This window comes from Ambystoma mexicanum, chromosome 3q (assembly GCF_040938575.1).
Source record: "Ambystoma mexicanum isolate Mex_15411 chromosome 3q, UKY_AmexF1_1, whole genome shotgun sequence".
Lineage (NCBI taxonomy): Eukaryota > Metazoa > Chordata > Amphibia > Caudata > Ambystomatidae > Ambystoma > Ambystoma mexicanum.
Genome location: NC_090926.1, coordinates 1,059,576,682 through 1,059,596,121, shown reverse-complemented (window position 1 = coordinate 1,059,596,121; position 19,440 = coordinate 1,059,576,682).

The following is a 19,440-nucleotide window of genomic DNA, read 5'->3' as shown; positions in this document are numbered from 1 at the left end:
ACTGAGTTTGCCCAGTCTGTGGGGCAAGTCCATCATTATTTTCTTGTTTTTTTGTGAGGGGTACAAGGACCTGCAAGAAAAATACCTAGTCCCCATTCTTAGGCTGGTTGGCATTAGTCAAGTTGACTTGGCAACAGTGAACTGTAGGAACACTTGTGGCTTGACAGTAGTTCATTTTGTTGCAAAGTTTATACATGGAACTTGGTTGAAGAAGCCTAAAGTGTTAATGTTATGTTAATGTTAAAGGATATTTGTACCGCGCACTATCACCACCGGAGTGGTCCCCTGGTGTTCTGGCGGCTCTGAAAAAGGGAGGAGGGGGGTAAGTTAGTGGGAATTAGCTGGAAAAGTGCAAGAGAGCAGTGATGTGCTGTTGGCGCTATGTGCTGTTGGCGGCCTTGGGGTGTTTTATGGTCGGTAATCATCATGTGCTGTTGTGCAAGTCTATGTGTGGTTTGTTTTGTTGTAGCAATGTCGTGACATTTGTGTGGATTGCTGTATTTAAGTTTGTGGTTGTGTTTGGTTAGAGTTTGAGAGGTGTGTGCAGAGGGATGAAATTGTTAGTGGATTGGTTAGTTGGCATTGCTGTCCTTGCAATTATGTCTAGGTGTGATGATTGCTATCATTCACCATTTCATCTGAGTGCAGCATTTGCTAATCTTCAACATCCTGTCTAGATGAGAGGCAGACCAGTGACCACAATTCCATCCCAGTGTGGCACTTGTCATTGTGCACAGTATCATTTAAGTGTGGTGCATGCCAACATTCACATTTCTATCTAGATGTGGTGAAAGCTAAGGTTAAGAATTCCATCTAAGTGTGGAGCATGCTAACATTCATAATCATGTCTAGATGCGGCGAAAGCTAAGGTTAAGAATTCCATCTGAGTGTGGAGCATGCTAACATTCATAATCCTGTCTAGATGCGACGCAGGCTTCTCTTGACTGTTCTCTGTGGGTGTGGCACTAGTTAACATTGGCTAGTATGTGAATGTGTAGTGCAATGCAGCATTTACAGTCTAGCCAATAGTGGATTTTGGTTGGTGGTCACAAATCTCAAGTATGCATGGTGTAATTCTATGGCAGTCTACGTTATGGAAAGGTAAGATAGAGTGGCGAGGGCTTTCTGGAGTAGAGTAATTGCTCTACACCCCACCCATGCCACACTTACAGTTTTGTTGGTGTCTGTTGTCTTCCTTTGCTTCCCCAGCGGACACCTGCAGACACGTCTTGGAGCCGCCAGTGTGGGAGCCGCCCTTTGCCTTGAGGCCCTTAGCCGCAGGGGCTGCCGGGCAGAGGGCTGCCCTGGGGGGGGGATCACGATATGGAGAGGAGGGACCAATCATGGTGCGCGGATGGGGTGGTTAATGTTAGTCCCCCAACTGTAATAGTGATGTTTAGTCACTAATTTTGGCAATTTGTGCATGGTTTATTAGCCCAATTGGAATTTTATGTAATGACTTTTATTTTTATATTTAATTGTTGATGTTTGTTTAATTGCTTGTTTTTACAATTTTATGTAGAGAATGTGTTGGGGCTTTCTTCTTTGAATCAATTTGAATTAACTGTTCTATTGTTAATTGTATGTGTTGGAAACATTTATTGCTAACACCCCAATAAAGTTTGAAAATGATTGGAGCAAGTAGCACTCTATTCTTGACTACCCCATTCCTGACTCAAGTTTGGTAGTCACAGAATTAACCTTCTAGAGTTTTACTTGAGGTACAACGTATAGAAAGACCCAGGAAAATAAGCCAGCAAACGTACAGGATTGCTGGAGCCGATTCTCAAACCTTTAATGCTTCCAACATTAAACTTTGTACTAACTTACAATTCTTTAAAATCCCATTAGAAACACAATCCAATAATCACAACAATGTAGGACCTATCTGCTTCCTCCCTTTTCTACAACTATGGGCATAACATGCACATATGCCATCTCGAAACATTGCTACCCTGCTGCATGCCTCCCTTTGAAAGATCTACTTCACACGTTCCCATCGTCTTTTCCTTGCCCGCTCTAATTTCCATTCCTCCAGGAGAATAAGGTCTGGATACCCCTGGTGGGGGCTCATTATGCCACTGCACGGTCAAGCCTATAGGCCTCATTACGAGGAAGGCGGTAGGGGGTTAACGGTGCCAGTAGAGCTGCCAGCGCCGTGAAAGATTTACCCATGGCACCTGGAGATGTGGAAAACTACCTGTTTATCAGGTAAAAACTACAGACCTTTTTATAAAGATTTTTGTGTCCTGATCGCCAGGCATCTTATGTCCTCCTATTTACTAGTAATTTCACACATAAAATCTATAGATGCATGACAAACGTATTGCTTCATAATATCTTTTCTATTCTCCAATTGCCTCTCCCTGTTTTGTTCTCCCAGAATCTCTTGTGCACTTTCGCTATTATTGCCACACTTTACTTGTCTTTGGTCCCAGGATTTTGTACCCTTCCCCCCAATCTACTTAGATACTTGGAATGTACAAATGACTGCAAATTGTTACATAGGACTTAATTACAATATTAGCAGTAATTATGGTGTTCATTCTTCCAAATGTAATTATTGTTACCACCCACCTAAGTGTCCAATGGAATTACCATTGTTTTACAGGCCCATGGGCATGCAACAATCGGCCTGGCAGTAACTTTAATTACTTCTTGACGAATAAGTATCAATTGGAAGATTTACCGTTACCACTAGCTGTACATGGAGGAATTACTGAGTGGCAATTCCTCCAAGAACTTTCAACATTAACCCTTGGTATTCCTCCATTGGAAACGGGAAGCTGAGCAGCAAACATCTTTAAAAATAGAATCCATTGAATAACCACCCATTTTCTGATGCCATCTATGGGAGAAATCCACAGCAAACATGTCAGGGGACAAGACCAAATCCAAAATCTCAGAAATTGGGCTGAGGAAGCCAAAGTTTACTGAATGAGAGCTCACTGTAATGACTTAGGAAGATGTGGCTCATGTGCTAGAGGTATTTGTGGCACAAGGTGGAAAAGCACACACCAGAGGAAGTCTGCCATCTGAATATGGCTGCATGAAAAGGTGGTGGCAGTTGGGACGGTGCCAAGGGGTGCAGAGTGTTAGGCAGAATCATATGCAGTACCCTTTGGGAACACCACACACAATTAAGACTACAAGTGACAGTACAAATTCACCTTTGGTACAAGCTTGTACTACACAGTAAAGTGGTAGCGATGGCTGAGCAGCCAGACTTATCTCAAGAGGAAAGTGAGCAGTATCAGAAGTTACACAAAGGACAGCAGTTGCTATGGTTCAAGCAAATACTGACTCAAGGTTTCTGAGTAAAAGAATATACATTTATGTACACCTCATTTGTAAAACAGCTCACTAAAGTAAAGTAGTAGAAAATCACAATCTTAATACACTACACCACACTCAATGAATGCTGGACAAGTTAAGCTCAAAACGAAGTGTGAGCAAAATGGCACTCCAGTAATTTAAAAAGGGAGGGAAAGACAAGGTTATTCACAATTAAGCAGCACCAACAAGTGAGTAGGCAGGGCAATCTAGAAAAGGCTTACTACAATGAGGATTCAAATCAATAGGCCTGGGCCAATGTCTGTGGTTCAGGGTCTTTGCAGAGGATCACACAGTTCAGAGTAGTTTGTGGTTAAGTCTTTGCCAAAAGTTCGAAACGAAATTGGTCAGAAGAAAAGTTACTTGAAAGAGTAGAGAAGGACAAGCCCTCGAATTGGCAAAAGATTTTAGACACTTTCACCACGGTCGGATGAAACGTTGTAGCTGAGGCAGAAGTTCCTGGCAGATCCTGCAGGCTCACGGTTCCTGAAGCGACTGTCGGACTGACACGAAGAAGGAAGAATGGAGGGTCCTGCACTGCCCAGGGAAGAAACCAGAAGCAGGGCAAAGCAACAAATAAAAGGTGCGCTCTTTAAAACCCAAGCAGGGTCCGGTCCTCCTGGCTATCCGGTTCACTGTAGCTGTGCACAGAAAATTCGACCTGAGGAAGGAGGCCTGGCTTGGAGTTTGGTGAACTGGTTGGTCCCACCAGCTCAAGGGAAGAAGACAAGAGAAGAAGATTCATTGCAGATCTTCTCTGTCGTCGAAGTTTGACGATTCGGAACCGCAGCAGGGCTTCACCTGGAGGTTCAGTCATGGTAGTGGTCTTCTTCCTTCAGCTTCTCTTCGGTTCTCTCGATCCAGTGGCGACTCTGCCTTTCAGTCCCAGAGACCTGGTTTTTATGCAGTTTTCCCCCATTCACACAGCCTGGCTGTCAATCACACAGCACGGTTGGTTTCCTGGTGGGACAGTCACCACAGCCAATCATACAGAGTGCGACATGGGTTTCCAAGGAGACCCTGTGCAGGGAGTCGCAAACCCCTCCCTCACATCCTGTCCCCCTCAGACATTCAGAAGCCTAAGGAGGGCTTCTGTGCTGAAGCCCACCAAAGGACTGCGAACAAAGGAACCAAACCTGGTTTGGCGCGCAGAGTAAATGACCTTTACAAAAAGAAATGGTGAATAAACCCAGCTGGAACCAAAATAAAATAAAAGGGGTCTAGCGGATTTAAGTTTGAGGCTACTAACCTAGCCTAAAACAGTACCAAGGCTATTTACATAGAAAAATAGGGTAGATTCCACTGCCACCAGCCAAATCTTAAAGAAAGGGGAACGAAATAACGTTCCCTGAGAAACAGACAAAAAGGGATAACTATTAACCCTTTCCAGTACTCTATGTAAGATAGTTTGTACTGGGTCTGTGAATATAAAAAGACTAATAAAGTCAATGGCAACTTTACATGTTCTGGGAGACAGTAGTCAGTCCCAGAAAATGGAGTTTAGAGTGGGAAGTCTGAAAAAGACAACCCTGTGTCACTGCACTAAAGGTGCTGTGTGACACACAGTAAAAAGATGATGCCTATGGAGTAGGGGAGACTCCAGAGTCTATGAACACAAAAAACAAAAATGTAAAACACACAGCAAAACAAATGTATGAGTAGGAAAAAGGCTCACACTCTGACCAGGTGAAAAAATGTATCCTAGAAATCCAGCAAAGCTGCTGAGGCACTCAACAGGTAAAGGAAATTAGCCGTTCTGGAGAATTCTCCCTAACACAGAGGAGATCAAGAAACAGTGAATTTATCTTAAGGCCATGGTCTGTGATCTCTTGGCACTCCACCACAAGGAGACCACTAAAGTGACTTACTGGGAGGAGACGTTCAGCAGTATCCTTAATACGGCTTACATGCGGGGTGAAGAATCTGACTACTGTAGGTTGGCAGCAACGTTCATGCTTATGAGTACATGATTGTTCATTTGCAGGTTGGACATCCCACAATGAATGTTACACTGCCTGTTTTCCTGTAGAATATGGCTGGCAATCACAAACACAATGGAAAAATCCAACTATCAAGGCCCACAGACCACGGTAGGTCATATTCAGGAAAGGAGTCAAGTGTAAAAAACACATCTACAAAGAACCTAATTTGTCACATTAAGGGTGTGTCATGTATCCCGCATTGCTCACATTAAATCAGCTCCTTCATCTCTGCTTCAGACATCAGCTACAAATTCCAGGCCCTAGTGCTCACCAACCTGGATGGTTGCCATGCCCCACCCCCACCCGTGTCCCAACCGCTATTCTGGCTCCAGAAAGCCGTCCAGCATGCTGCTGCTTGACTCATTGCAGAACTGAAGAAATTCAGCCACATTTACCCCACTCTAAAGGAACTACACTGGTCTACCCTGAAGCCTGCATCTTCTGCAAGACAGCCTACTTCACTTACAAAGCTGTAACCTCCAAAACAACATTATACTTCGCTACAAAGATCCCCCTCTCAGGGTGTCAATGTTAAACCAGAAGCCAAGATATCAGCAGACTGGAATACAAGAGGTGTAGGAACGAGAAGACCAGATAAGAAGAATTCTCGTGCAATGCTACCACAGTCTAGAACAACCTTCTTGCTAACATAAGTCTGGCTCCCTCTCTCCTGCATTCCTGGATAAATCTAAAAATCCTATTCTTCAAGGAACACTTAACCAACCAATGAGTGCCATAGACTGACAAGATGATCCTACTCCACTATGCTCCACTCCCTAAAATAGGTACACACTATATTAATGACCTACATACATACATACAGGTCCAGATAAGGAAAGAATGACAGTTTATCATTTTTCTAAGGCTAATAAAAAAAGTACCCTTGACTTGGTATAACCTTCTAAAAAAACAGTTTAGTTCCTACTGACTGTGCGAGCTACAGACCTATCTTCAACTATTAATTTCTTGTGGAAATGATGAACAAGATTGCCTCCCTTCAGTTAAGAAAGCATTTAGCGCAGTTAAACTAGCCTGGAGATTGCCAGACAGGTTTACGTCCAGGACGAAGCACAGAAACAGCTCTCCTCGATGTCACCTACAGCCTTACTAAATTGATAGCTACTTCGTATAAGCAAGACTCTTCTATCTTTTGGAAGGAACTCAATATACTCAGCTCACAAAATGACATTCATCCTCTTTCAGTGTAGACCTCTAACTATGATAAGAGCTCTCATTATTTACTTTTCATCTTCCCCTCTTTGATTCTTTCTGAGGTATTTGGTACTTAGTGCTTTATAAACACCAATAATGCATATATTCAATGACTCTTAATGATAAATAGGGCAGCAGGTAAGTCTGAAGCAATAGCCAAAAGGACTGAATTAGGAAGCAAGCATTTAAATGTACTAAATTAAGCGGTCAAAATAAGACAATTGTCAGTTTATTACAAAGGACATCTTTTTTTCCAGAAAGGTCCATTTGGGAATGGACACATGTGAAAAAAATGGGTTTTTGAGAAACCTCCTAAAACCACTTCACAAAGAACATTGGGGTAATAGATATACGTGAGCAACTGTATTCAAAGAACAAAGGTCATTGATATGTATATCCAAATCCTAGTCTCATTCTGCTGCTAAAAACACTTCTTAGAAGCCTCCATATTATATTCACAAACTTTGATTTATTATGTAAGCTGGGAATAAATCTCAGTGAATTAAGCACTCGTCTTTGAAATCTGTTTAAAAAATGTGCAGTCACTGGCTTGAATCCCACCAGGACAGATTTAACCTTTCATATTACTGCTGTTGATAAATTGAGCCCAATGGGATTGGGGTAAAATAATATCATCTGTTGGGCAGCACTCAGATGCTGGATTAACATGGTTGGAGGTGCTATTTCAAAATTAAATTATTGAAACATAGGGACAGAAAATGTGATCACTTTCTTTGGATCAAACCTCCCATGCTCTGATATTATCATCTTTCAGAATATGTTAAATAAGTACCTGGCACAAGAATAGTTACTATTTCTATGTTGTGAGAGATGTTTTAAATTTGGACTTAAGTATCTGCCAATATCTGTGGATAAATGTGAGAAACCAATCCCATTGATTGATTCTAATATCTAGATATAGAGATTTGAATCAGCATGCCAATCAGTACCGTCACAAACCATCTTTGGAGATACTTTTGTAATACATTTTACCCCATGTGATGCTAGCTGCACAAGGAACAAGGAGGCAGTGTGTTGCACAGTCCACAAGAGGTTATTTCTGTCACTCACAACCCTGAATATTACCAACAAACAATGTTTGATCTTATTCCAGCATTAGTACCTTCTCTTGTGTTTCAGGGTGGACACGGGACACGCAGGAAATATCACGGTATGCACACAATTCTCCCATCATTATACATATGTATATAAATAATTATGGACATCTTCGAGAAAGAAGTCATACAAAAGTATGCGAGTAATGGTATATTTAATTTAAATGCTTTTTAAAAAATTCTCTCTCTCTCTCTGGAACTACAAGTGCACAAATACTATATAGGAGTTAAAAGTTATTAGCAATATTATTTTTGCAAAGTGGATGGATCTTAGGGTTCACCATAACTGTATATATTTTATACAGCAATGTTTGTCACCCTAAGATAAGGGTGAACCCTAAGATCCATCGGCTTAGATTGCTAATAACGCTTGTCTCTTTTGATGTATCTGTGTGAAATTTTCCAAATATGTTTCCTACCACCATCCCCCTAAAGTTGTTTACAAATTCATCTAACGGTTTAAAAGATGTAAAGCATTGAAGAAAGGGGTGCTTTTCCTCTTTTGCATTAAACAGTCTCAGAACCCAAAGAGCTCCATGGATTTGCTTAAAATACAAAACAGGTTGGGCAGGAAGCAATGCAGTTGTACCTCGTGGTAGTTTGGTACAAATCCATCCAGTATTTTGTTTAAATATGGATATTGGGGTGCTCCTGTATCTGTACATATCTGTATAGAGCGCCTGAGTGTACAGAGCGCCTGAGTGTACAGAGCGGATGGGTGTACAGAGCGGATGGATGTACAGAGCGCATGGGTGTACAGAGCGGATGAGTGTACAGAGCGGATGGCTGTACAGAGCGGATGAGTATAAAAAACAAATGAAGGTATAGAGCGAATGAGTGTAGAGGGCAGACGAATAGATAGAACAGGATTACTGCCTACTAGCGAATGACTTTATAAGGCCGATGAGTGCATGTTGCTGTTGAATGCGCGGGGAGCGGATGAGCGCCGGGGAGCGGATGAGCGCCGGGGAGCGGACGAGTGCTGGGGGGGGAGAGTGCCGGGGAGTGGATGAGTGCCGGGGAGTGGATGAGTGCGGGGAGCGGATAGCGGATGAGTGTTACAGAGCGGATGAGTGTACAGAGCGGATGAGTGTACAGAGCGGATGAGTGTACAGAGCTAATGAATGTACAGAGCGGATGAGTGCACAGAGCGGATGAAGTATAGAGCAGATGAGTGTAGAGGGCAAACGAATAGATAGAACAGGATTACTGCATACTAGCGAATGACTGTATAAGGCAGATGGGTGCATATTGCTATTGAATGCGTGGAGACCGGATGAGTGCGGGGAGCGGATGACCGCGGGGAGCGGATGACCGCGGGGAGCGGATGACCGCGGGGAGCGGATGAGTGCGGGGAGCGGATGAGTGTCGAGGGCGGACGCGCGTGGAGCGCAAATGTGCGTGGAGAGCTGGTGAGTTCCGGGAGCGAGCGAGTGCGAGGAGAACGTGATTGCGTCGGGTGGATGAATGCATAGAGCAGATGAAGGTATGGTGCATACGAGGGGATAAAGCGAACAAATGCCTAGAGCGGAGGAGTTACATAGACCATGTGAGTGCGCAGAACGGATAAGCATGTAGAACCGATGAGTGCGGAATGCATGCATAGTAGATGACTATATAGAACAGATGAGTGCCGGGAACTGATGGATGAGCGTAGCGGGATGGATGAGCTGAGCGGAAGAATGTATAGAGTGGAGGACTCCATAGAACAGACTAGTATGTAGGGCTGACAAGTATATAGAGCAGACGAGTGCATATGATCGAAAGAGTGCATATGAAAAAGGGGTGCGTAGAAGGAGATGAGTGCGTAGAGCAGATGAATGTGCAGAGGGGCGGAGTGCGCAGAGGGGCGGAGTGCGCAGAGGGGCAGAGTGCACAGAGGGGCAGAGTGCGCAGAGTGCGCAGAGGGGCAGAGTGCGCAGAGGGGCAGAGTGCGCAGAGGGGCAGAGTGCGCAGAGGGGCAGAGTGCGCAGAGAGGGCTGAGAGCGTAGAGAGGGCTGAGAGCGTAGAGAGGGCTGAGAGTGTAGAGGGGGCTGAGTGCGTAGAGGGGGCGAGTGCGAAGAAGGGGCGAGTACGTAGAGGGGACGAGTGCGTAGAGCGGGTGAGTGAGCAAAACAGGTGAAAGCATAGTGTGTGTGATGGCATAAAGAGGACGAGTGCCTGGAGCGAACGGATGCCTAGAGCGAACGAGTGACTAGAGTAGAACGGACGTGTCGGATAGTGCGGAAGAGTTGCATTGAGCGGATGAGTACATAGAGCAGCCGAATGCGTGTGAGGGCATAAAGAGGACGAGTGCCTGGAGCGAACGGATGCCTAGAGGGAACGAGTGACTAGAGTGGAACGGATGTGTCGGATAGTGCGGACGAGTTGCGTTGAGCAGATGAGTACATAGAGCAGCCGAATGCATAGAGCGGATGGAACGAGTGAAGTGGAGTGCATGTGGCAGACAAGAATGCATGCGTGGGGCAGACAGGAGTGCATGCGTGGAGCAGACAAGAGTGCATACGTGGGGCGGACTGGAGCGCGCGGGGCGGACTGGAGCGCGCAGGCGGACTGGAGTGCATGAGTGCGTCGAGCGAACCAGAGTTCCTGGAGCAGATTAGGATGCATGGAGTGGATAGGAGTGCATGGAACAGACTGGAGCGCATAGAATTGCGTGACGTATATAGTATGGTTTGGAATGCAGAGATTGTTTTGAAAAAGCATATAACCCATCATATCTCACCACCATGCTTACTCTCTTCTTTACACCACCACTCAACTAGAACACAGAGATACTATGACACCATTTGGTATAACTGTTCTCATACCAACATCCGCCGCTTACTACACATCATTCTAAGTAAACACTGCTGGTTACGCACCCCCCAGCCGGCGTTCTCCTCAGGCCTAACGCAGCCACACTCGGTCTGGATAAATCCTGCCAGAACGATCACATATTCCTGATCTCTCAACCACCGCACCTACCGCTAAGAAGCAGCTACTACACGAATACCGCACCAGCTGCACACATACCCGGTGCTCACACGCACCGTTGACTCTCTCTCTCTCTATGATCTGAACTTCGGTTCCCAAGGGTGTTCAACCTACCAGCGCCTTCAGACCATATCAATGGTATATAAGGCGCTATATAAATGCAAAATAACATAACATAACAGAATATCTCCCGTGGTGCGTTGAAGCAAGAAAGACATTTCAGAAATGAAAAGTCACACATTTGTTCCTTCAGTGTGAGAAATTTTCGCAAGAATTCCTGCAAAGACAGAAAAAGAAATATGCTTACAATGTTACTAGGAATGAAGTAAAGGAATGTATTCTTTCAGGGTGGATGAGGAGAGGGTGAAACCGGTCTAATTGGTGAGTTAGGAAATTAAGGAGGATTATGAAATATGTTTAGTTCCTAACTTTTTTGTTGCTTTGTATGTACTGTTTCCACTGCCACTTCACAAAAACTGCAGGGTTCTCACAGGAATTGGATGTGCATCACAAGATTAAACATTCTTAAAATGATATTGGCAGATAGCCTGGTGGCACTTTGCCTTCAGGATGGATCTGGGTAGACAATAAAAGAGGATGTGTGCACATGTAAAGTTTGAGGAGTCTTGTAAAAAAGTATAATTAAGCCAGGTTGTGGCAATTCTCATAGCAATCGGAAAACACAATTATAATCTTGAGATATTTACTTGTGGTTAAATTCCATGAGTAAATCTTGTCAGAATAAAAAAGCGGGACACAAGGAACTCTTTTCTAAATGTCTGCTAGAACACAGCCAGAGGAGCATACACATTAGTCCCAATCACTAATTGCTGCAAAGTGGCCACATTCCATGGCCAATGGACCATGGTGTCTTAATACCACAGGCCGAGTGAGATGTAGCATAACAACACCATTGGAATAAAGACGAACAACTTAACTGTCTCATAACTATAACATTTTAAACAGCAAGATCTGATTGAGGATGAAGCAAACACTTGCTCTTGGTCTGAAGTATGTTGTAATGAATCATGCCCCACACCCATCATGGCAAAATAAAAGGGGTGATGGCTGGAAGGTTTAGAGCTAACCTTCACCTCTGGCATTGCTCTGAGCAACCCCCCAGACCATCTTTCTTCGCCTGCCAAGCCATTACAGAAGGGGAAAGACCATATGCAAAATCGGGGTTGGTGCCACCCCAAAGGGGGCAGTCCAGCCTTAACGGCTTGGTCACATCCCTTCTGCACGAGACCCCAAGCATCTGCAAACATGTTTCAGCCGTGTTGGATCTCATCAGCGAGGAGTTGTTTGGGTCTTTAGGCCCAACAGGCACGAGACCCATGTCTGGGCGTACCTGTCCCACTCACGGTAACTATAGCAGAACAAAAGGGGTGATGGAAGGTTTAGAGTTAATCTTAACATCTGGCATTTCTCTGGGCAACCCTCCAGAACATCGTTCTTCGCCTGCCAAGCCATTACAAAAAGGGAAAGCCAAATGCAAAATCAGGCTTGGCCCCACACCAAAAGGGTCAGTCCAGCCTGAACTGCTTGGTCACAACCCTTCTGCATGAGACAAGCATCCTTCTATTCAAGGAAAGGACCTCATGCCATTAATAACGGACAATGGCATCCCTTTTCCAGAGAGGAACTTCTCTCATGTTCATGTGTGGTGATATCCAGATTGGAAAGGGCTCTTAGATGTTTGCCTCAAGCGCCAGAGTACTTTGTAGGCTCTGACATAGTGTGACAGGAAATAACACATGAAGGACCACAAGGTCTTGACACTATGCACTCAGTTCACAGATCAATAATGTAAACATTACAATATTGCAGTTCTCATTGACATCTGTCCAGAAAGCTTGTTCACTCAAGAGGCTCCACACATGGTTTCCTGCAACACAAAGTTGCCACAAGCTGACAGGAAACCAGTGCCATGCTCCAATGTTTTTTTTAGTCATTGTTTGCCATTGATATGCCTGTTCACTGCTCATAAACCTGGTCTCTGGAGAACAGCCACATCCAGGATGTCTGCAGTGTGGCACACAAAGCGAAAGGGTTTTGAAGATGGGTATTGTGTAATAGTCAAACTTTACCCAATCTCCCAGGTCCCCATTTGACTCAGGTCAATCATTTAACACCCAATCACAGGACTTCAGCCAATTACCCATTGGATAGTGTTTGGAAAAATTGGAGGAGGGAGAGCCACTAGAGGAGGAGAAATAACAGCATGTGTGGTTTGAGGTGAACAGCAGGAGTTGGCTGGAGGTGTACGCATGAGATGGCTGGAGATGAACAAAAGAAAGCGGTTGAAGATGAAGAGCAAGAAGTGGTTGGAGGTGTACAACAGGAGATGGAGGAAGAAGTTGGTGATCAGGAGGAGGCAGAAGTGAAACATTGGAGGAGGTAACAAAGGGCATAGTTATACAGCCTATGAAGGACAGAGTGGGAGATCTTGGCCCAAGGCAGGAGGTAGGGGCAAATCCCAGTCTGAAGGGGTTAAACCCATGGTGAAAGGAGGAATGGTTAAGCAGAGGAGTAACGATGAGGGGCAGGAGAATAAGGCTTGCCATCCGAGAGGTGCTCCAACCCAGTGTTTCTTGACCACATCTGATCTGAGACACTCCACATGTACCTGTTTACTTGGGCAACAATTACAGACAGAAGATCAGAGAACAAAATTGCCTACTGGCAGAATGTGGGAACCCCATTAAAGCCAGATGAATAAACCTTGGCATTGACCCTGTGGTAGGTGAAGAAGTGTGCTTGGAAACTCTTAAGCCCGAGATTGTGATTCAAGAGACTTAACTTATATGTTGTTATTTTCCTTATATTTTGGCTGTGTAAATAAACTTAGTTTAACTCAAGGTGTTGGTGCTTTCTCTTTGTGCATAATCCTTTCACATCACTAATATGACATAGTATATCTATTTTGAAATGTAACTAACATCAAACAAGTGCTACAAATATGTGGTCTACTTTCTGTAGTAGAGATGGTTTATTTGCTCATTTGATGATAGTGGATCACTGAATCTTGACTTATACTACATTGTTCTCTTCTTTCCTGTTATTACGCTCCATACCTCTTGTGACACAGAACTCCTCAACTCGCTCAAAATCTTTGTTGAAAGTTTAACATCAAGATAATCACAAGCTATCAATGCAGAGAAATCAAAACTTAAAACACCATGTTTGCAATGATTTTGACATTACCATTATCACACACTATTCATTTGAGGACCTGATCACCATTACTATCACACACCATCTCAGAGGGAATTTTAACAATATTATTATCACATTCAAGGTATCTGGGGGGATATCAACATTGCCATTTTCAATCACACTGGCTCTGTGAGGGCCGATACACCCTCTCTATGGGTTCCTTCACATCATCATAACCACATACCATCCCAACGTGGACTGTAACACCATTTTCATCACAAAGAATTACTGTGGGGATTTCAACATCCTTATTAACAAACACAATCTCGGTTGGGACTGCAACATAACCAAGAGAAAAAATGTTTTGTCTAGGCTGTAACATCATCAATGTCATCATCACCCCTTTTCCAAACCCACACAATTCTATGGAGACTTGTATGTCCTATTTTTAACACACTACGTTTAAGGGAGACTTTAGAATCACCATTATCACACACCATCTCTGTGGGGACCTGAATATCAGTATAAGGACACAGAATCTCTATTGGGACTTTAACATCCCCAACTTCACACAATGTCTATGGGAACCTTAACATCATGAAAATAACACACTGGCCCTCATTACGACCCTGGCGGAAAGCAACTGACCTGACCGCCATAGCGTAAATAGCGTTTCCGCCATGGCACGACAGAGTAAAGTGCGGCTAATTCTGACCCATCGGGCACGAGCAGTACGCCTTGGCGGAAGTGCAAAGTCCGCGATGGCGGAAATGTCCCCAAAACGCCCCTCACCGCCGTCGTACGGCGACCTAGGTGCAATTCCGCCACTGGACATAGCGGTCACCGTAATGAGCGGCAATCGGAAAATACGGTGACCGTAAATATACGGAAACGGAAGCAAAAACATGGTCCCGGAACGGGAAACAGCACGCCGTACACCTATAAAATCAGAATATTCACACAACCATTAAAAATACTACCCTGAGAGACATCCCAACCCGTCATCCACCCTAGTGAAACCAAAACAATGGGAAAAGTAGCGAAAAAAGCGTGCGACCGCAAGCGGCAGGTCCACTTCTCACGTGAGGACCTCACGGTGCTCACAGAGACCCTCCAGGAGAATGCTGCCGTCGTCTTCTCGACGCAAATGACCAGGACGGCACTTGCGAACAAGAAGGCCATATGGGCCCTGGTGGCACAGCGGGTAAGTGCGGTGGGGACCGCACCCCGCAACCCACAGCAATGCAGAAAGCGATGGGACGACTTGCGGATACGCGTACGGAGCATACTATCCGCCAACCGTAACATTGCCACAGCTACCGGGGGAGGATCGGAATCACCCATCAAGTTGACCCCCTGGGAAGAAATCTGTGCCTCCACCATTGGAATGGAGACCATAGAGGGAGTCGGAGGGATGGAGAAAGGAGTGCAGACATCCGAAGAATCAGGTAGGTGGGCCAAATAAAACTATGCTAAAACCACAATGTCCAATCATGTGAAGTACCATGTGTCCACATAGTGCAACAGAAACACATGTCCAGGAGAACATCCACTTACATTGGCCTGATAGCGGACATTAAAAGTCAAATTAAATAAATAAATAATTAAAATTCCTAAAAACACCCTCTACACGTGCAGCAGGCACCCCCTAACTGCAGGCTGCAATACAACTGCACCCTCAATCCACACAAAAATGAAACCACCCCCAAGGCCCTGACCCAAATCACCCTCAGGTACCACCCCAATGCATGTGATACATTGCCATTCCAATTTCCACAGACCCATCAATAACGCTCGCCCTCCTTTACTCCACCACAGGGTCCGATTCAAACGACGAGCTCCAGGACACCCCTACCAGCACACCTGCAAAGAGGGCCAAGACCAACGGCCAAAGACCCTCCACCTCAGCTGCACGCATCAAGACACGGCAGCAGCACAAATCAAGTGGCAGCACACAGGAGGGGACTTCAACAGGCACCCCAGCAGCCAGCATGGCCACAACACCACCTCCACCACAGGCCCCCCCAATGGATGCCACAGAAGGCACTGCTTCTGGTGGCAGCAGCACCATAGGTGACACTGCATTAATGGCAGCATGCTCCGACACAGAAAACGGTGATGTCGATGTACGATCCATCCATGACCTGTCTCAATCCCCCTGTTTGTTTCATCCCGTACAACATGAGGATACCACGCAGGGGCACTCACAAGACGACGACTGGCCATCCCCCACAAGCCCTGTGTCAAGGCAACATGAGGTGATCAGCCCCTCTGTGACACCACCGCAAATGGCCATGGCCCAGCAGAGGCAACAGTCCCTCGACCAGGTGATCGTGCAACAGCAGCAACTGGCCACGCTCCTCAAGGACCATGCTGATGAATGTGGGGGTACCAAGGCAGCCATAGAAACATGCACAGAGACACTAAGGGCAGAAATGGAGAGAAGCAACGAGAGCCTGAGAGTACAAATGGTGAGAAGCACCGAGAGCCTGAGAGTACAAATGGAGAGAAGCACCGAGAGCCTGAGGGGGGAACTGCATGCGACGTCCAAAGACGTATGTGCTGAACTTGCCGCTGTGCGCCGTGTGCTCACTGAGCTCTCACAAACCCTTAGGGACATGCATGGACGTGAGCAGGCAGAGACATCATCCGTTGCAAGTTCCGTCCAGGGCAGCCCCCAACGTAGATCTGGGAGGAACCTGCGCTCCACAGGCAGGGGTGCCCCTGATACCCGGAGAGGGGGCTTGCAATACCGTCTGCCCACTGACAATGAGCATCTTTGGACACTGGTGTTCGGGGGGGAGGTAGGAGGGTGGAGGGGGTGTGTTGGGCTTACTTGGGTGGCGGGTTGATGGGGTGTGTAACACAATTTCACATATGCTATAAACATTTCACAATCATCCAATGAGATGTGTGGACATTGATCTTTGTGTACGAGGCCATCATAGGCGTACAGTCCATATTGTGCATGTTCCAGACACACACAGTGCCACAACTCCCGTGTCCATGTATCAACCACCAGGCGTGAGTGCTAGAAGCATGAATCTATGATAATCTGACGAATTTCACGGCCCTCCTGTGCCTCGCGGACTCCTTGAGGTTCTGCCACATCCCCACCCACATCATGACCATATTCTGGTGCTTGCAGTTCTGCGTCAGGGGGCATGGGCACATTTCTACGTATGCACATGTTGTGTAGCATGACACATGCCATGACCATCTTAGCAACCTTCTCATGGCGGTACAGGAGTGCCCCGCCAGACCTGCTGAGGCAGCGGAAACGACCCTTCAGTAGGCCGAATGCCTGTTCTATGACTACACGGGTACGTGAGTGGGCATGGTTGTAGTCCTCCTCATGCTGGTCTTGTGGGTTCCGGAGTGGTGTAAGGAGCCATCTCTTCAGTGGATACCCGGCATCACCTGTATGTGGACAATAAAGGATGTTTGAGGAATGACATTGCTACGTAAGCACCCCCCCCCTTCCTGGCAGGTCATTGCCGCATCACATACCCCACATTATCATGCATGAAATGAGACTCACCGAGTAGCCAGGATCTGTTCCCTGCATGTCGCTCCATGTAGCGTGGTATTGTAGAGTTCCGTAAGACCATGGAATCATGGGTTGATCCAGGAAATCGGGCACAACAATGTGTAATGATCCTGTTTGAGTCACACACCATTTGTACATTAAGAGAATGATATTGTTTTCGGTTGCGGTACTGGGCCTCCATGGCATGTGGGACAACCAATTCCACATGGGTGCAGTCGATGGCACCAATGCAACCCGGTATGCCGGCAAGTGCATGGAATCCCACTTTTGTGTTCGTAATTTCCGGCTCCGAGCGTGGTAGAGAGATGTAGTCGTCTGCGTGCTTCAGGAGGGCATCAAGCACTTGCAATAGTGTCCGTGACAACAGTGGCTGTGAAATGCCATGCAACTGTCCGACTGTGTGCTGGTAGGTGCCTGTGGCCAGGAAGTGGAGTACAGACACCACCTTCAGTAGGGGTGGGATGGCGGTTGGGCTATCTATCATGCTGACAAGGTCAGCGTGTGTCATGTCCACAATGGCGGTTATGGTGTCCCGGTCCAAACGGTAGAGGGTGTGGATCTGCTCATCAGTGAGGTTGAACGGATGTGCTCGGAGGCGTGGGATTGCGGGCTGCCTGCGTGGTGGTAGTGGCTGTGCTGGTGGGCCTTGCTGGCCCTGCCTTGCCCTCCTCCTCCTCCTGCGTCTCCTCTGTGCGGCCGGTTGTTGTAGTAGTTGGTGTTCGTCTTCTTCTTGAAGTTGGAGTACTTGCAGTGCTATCAGGTCCCCCAGGGCCAACATCGCAAGTCCTGCCGGTAGCATTTTGGAGTGGGTGTGGTTGTGGGAGGGGGTTGGGTGTGCAATTTTTGTGTTTCCAAGCTGTATAGCCTCCACCTGTGGTGATTCATTCCACCTGTGCAAGCTGCAATCCCCTTTGGGCGAGCACGTCCCGCACACAACGCTGCAAATCAACGCATGGCATCTTGCTATTACAATCATGTATTTCATCCCGATGGCAGTGAGATATTGCTTCATATGTTAATTCTGCTATGCTCCCATTGTTTCACATACTATCTTTGCAGTAGGGAACAAACTTGTGAAGGGTCAGTGGAATGTAGTACTCGATTAACGGTGGACCCTCATGCAGCGCTGTACCGCGGTTCACCGACGGGCGGGGCGTCCCATTTGTGAGTGTAGCCAGTTGCCATTTTCACACACTGCCGCACTAAATGGATGGATTTGTGATTTCAAGCGGTCACAGATGCCTTTTCGACGTGATGTTGCAAATGAGGAATTCGAAGGACAGCGCTTTCGGTTTCCAGCTAGCGGCGAGGAGACGCCCACAGGTCTGACTGCAGATAGAAAGTTCTATTGTTTAATGTCCTTGGGACAGGTGCCATGCCGAGAATGCAATGATTGATATGAATAGTATGGGATGCGCAATAGCGTAGTGGAGGATAAGGCAGGACGTTCCCAAATACATGTTACTTCACAACACTAGAATTCCGGCCTGGACCACAGTGGATTTTGCAGACTGCATTAAGCACAGATTCAATGGAAATTTCTAATGTTATGTGAGTAAATAATCAGGCGTTTTTATACCGGGATGAGGGAATGATGTATGGATGCATGGACAGATGATTTAATAGAGAGTCTGCCATGTACATGGCTTTTTGGAATCTATCAACTTCCTCTGCGCTATGTGATGCAGGGCTGCCATAGTGGGACCATCGTCTATCTGCCCTTGTTGAACCCTCCCTGTCTCGACGCGCCTTCAAACACTTGTGTCTATGCACGTTACTAATCCCATCTAATGGCTTCTGTTTTAACAGACGCATGCACACAAACACTCGTTTGTAATAGTGTTTTCACCTCGATTTATATAGTTATGATTCACAAGTGATTATTGGGTGTGAATAATCCTTTTGAGTGGGCTAGCATGCATATGGCTGTGGATTTAGTGTGATCTTTGAAGTGAGTAATTCAAATGGAGTTCAGATGCCCATACTATTCTTTTTCGTTTCATTTGGGTGACAGGTATCTCCTCCCCTTTTGCCGCTGCCATCTGTATGCCACTCCTGCAGATGGCTTTTACTCCCGACACCTGCTGCTTCGTGTTAATCAGTGGAGCACCAT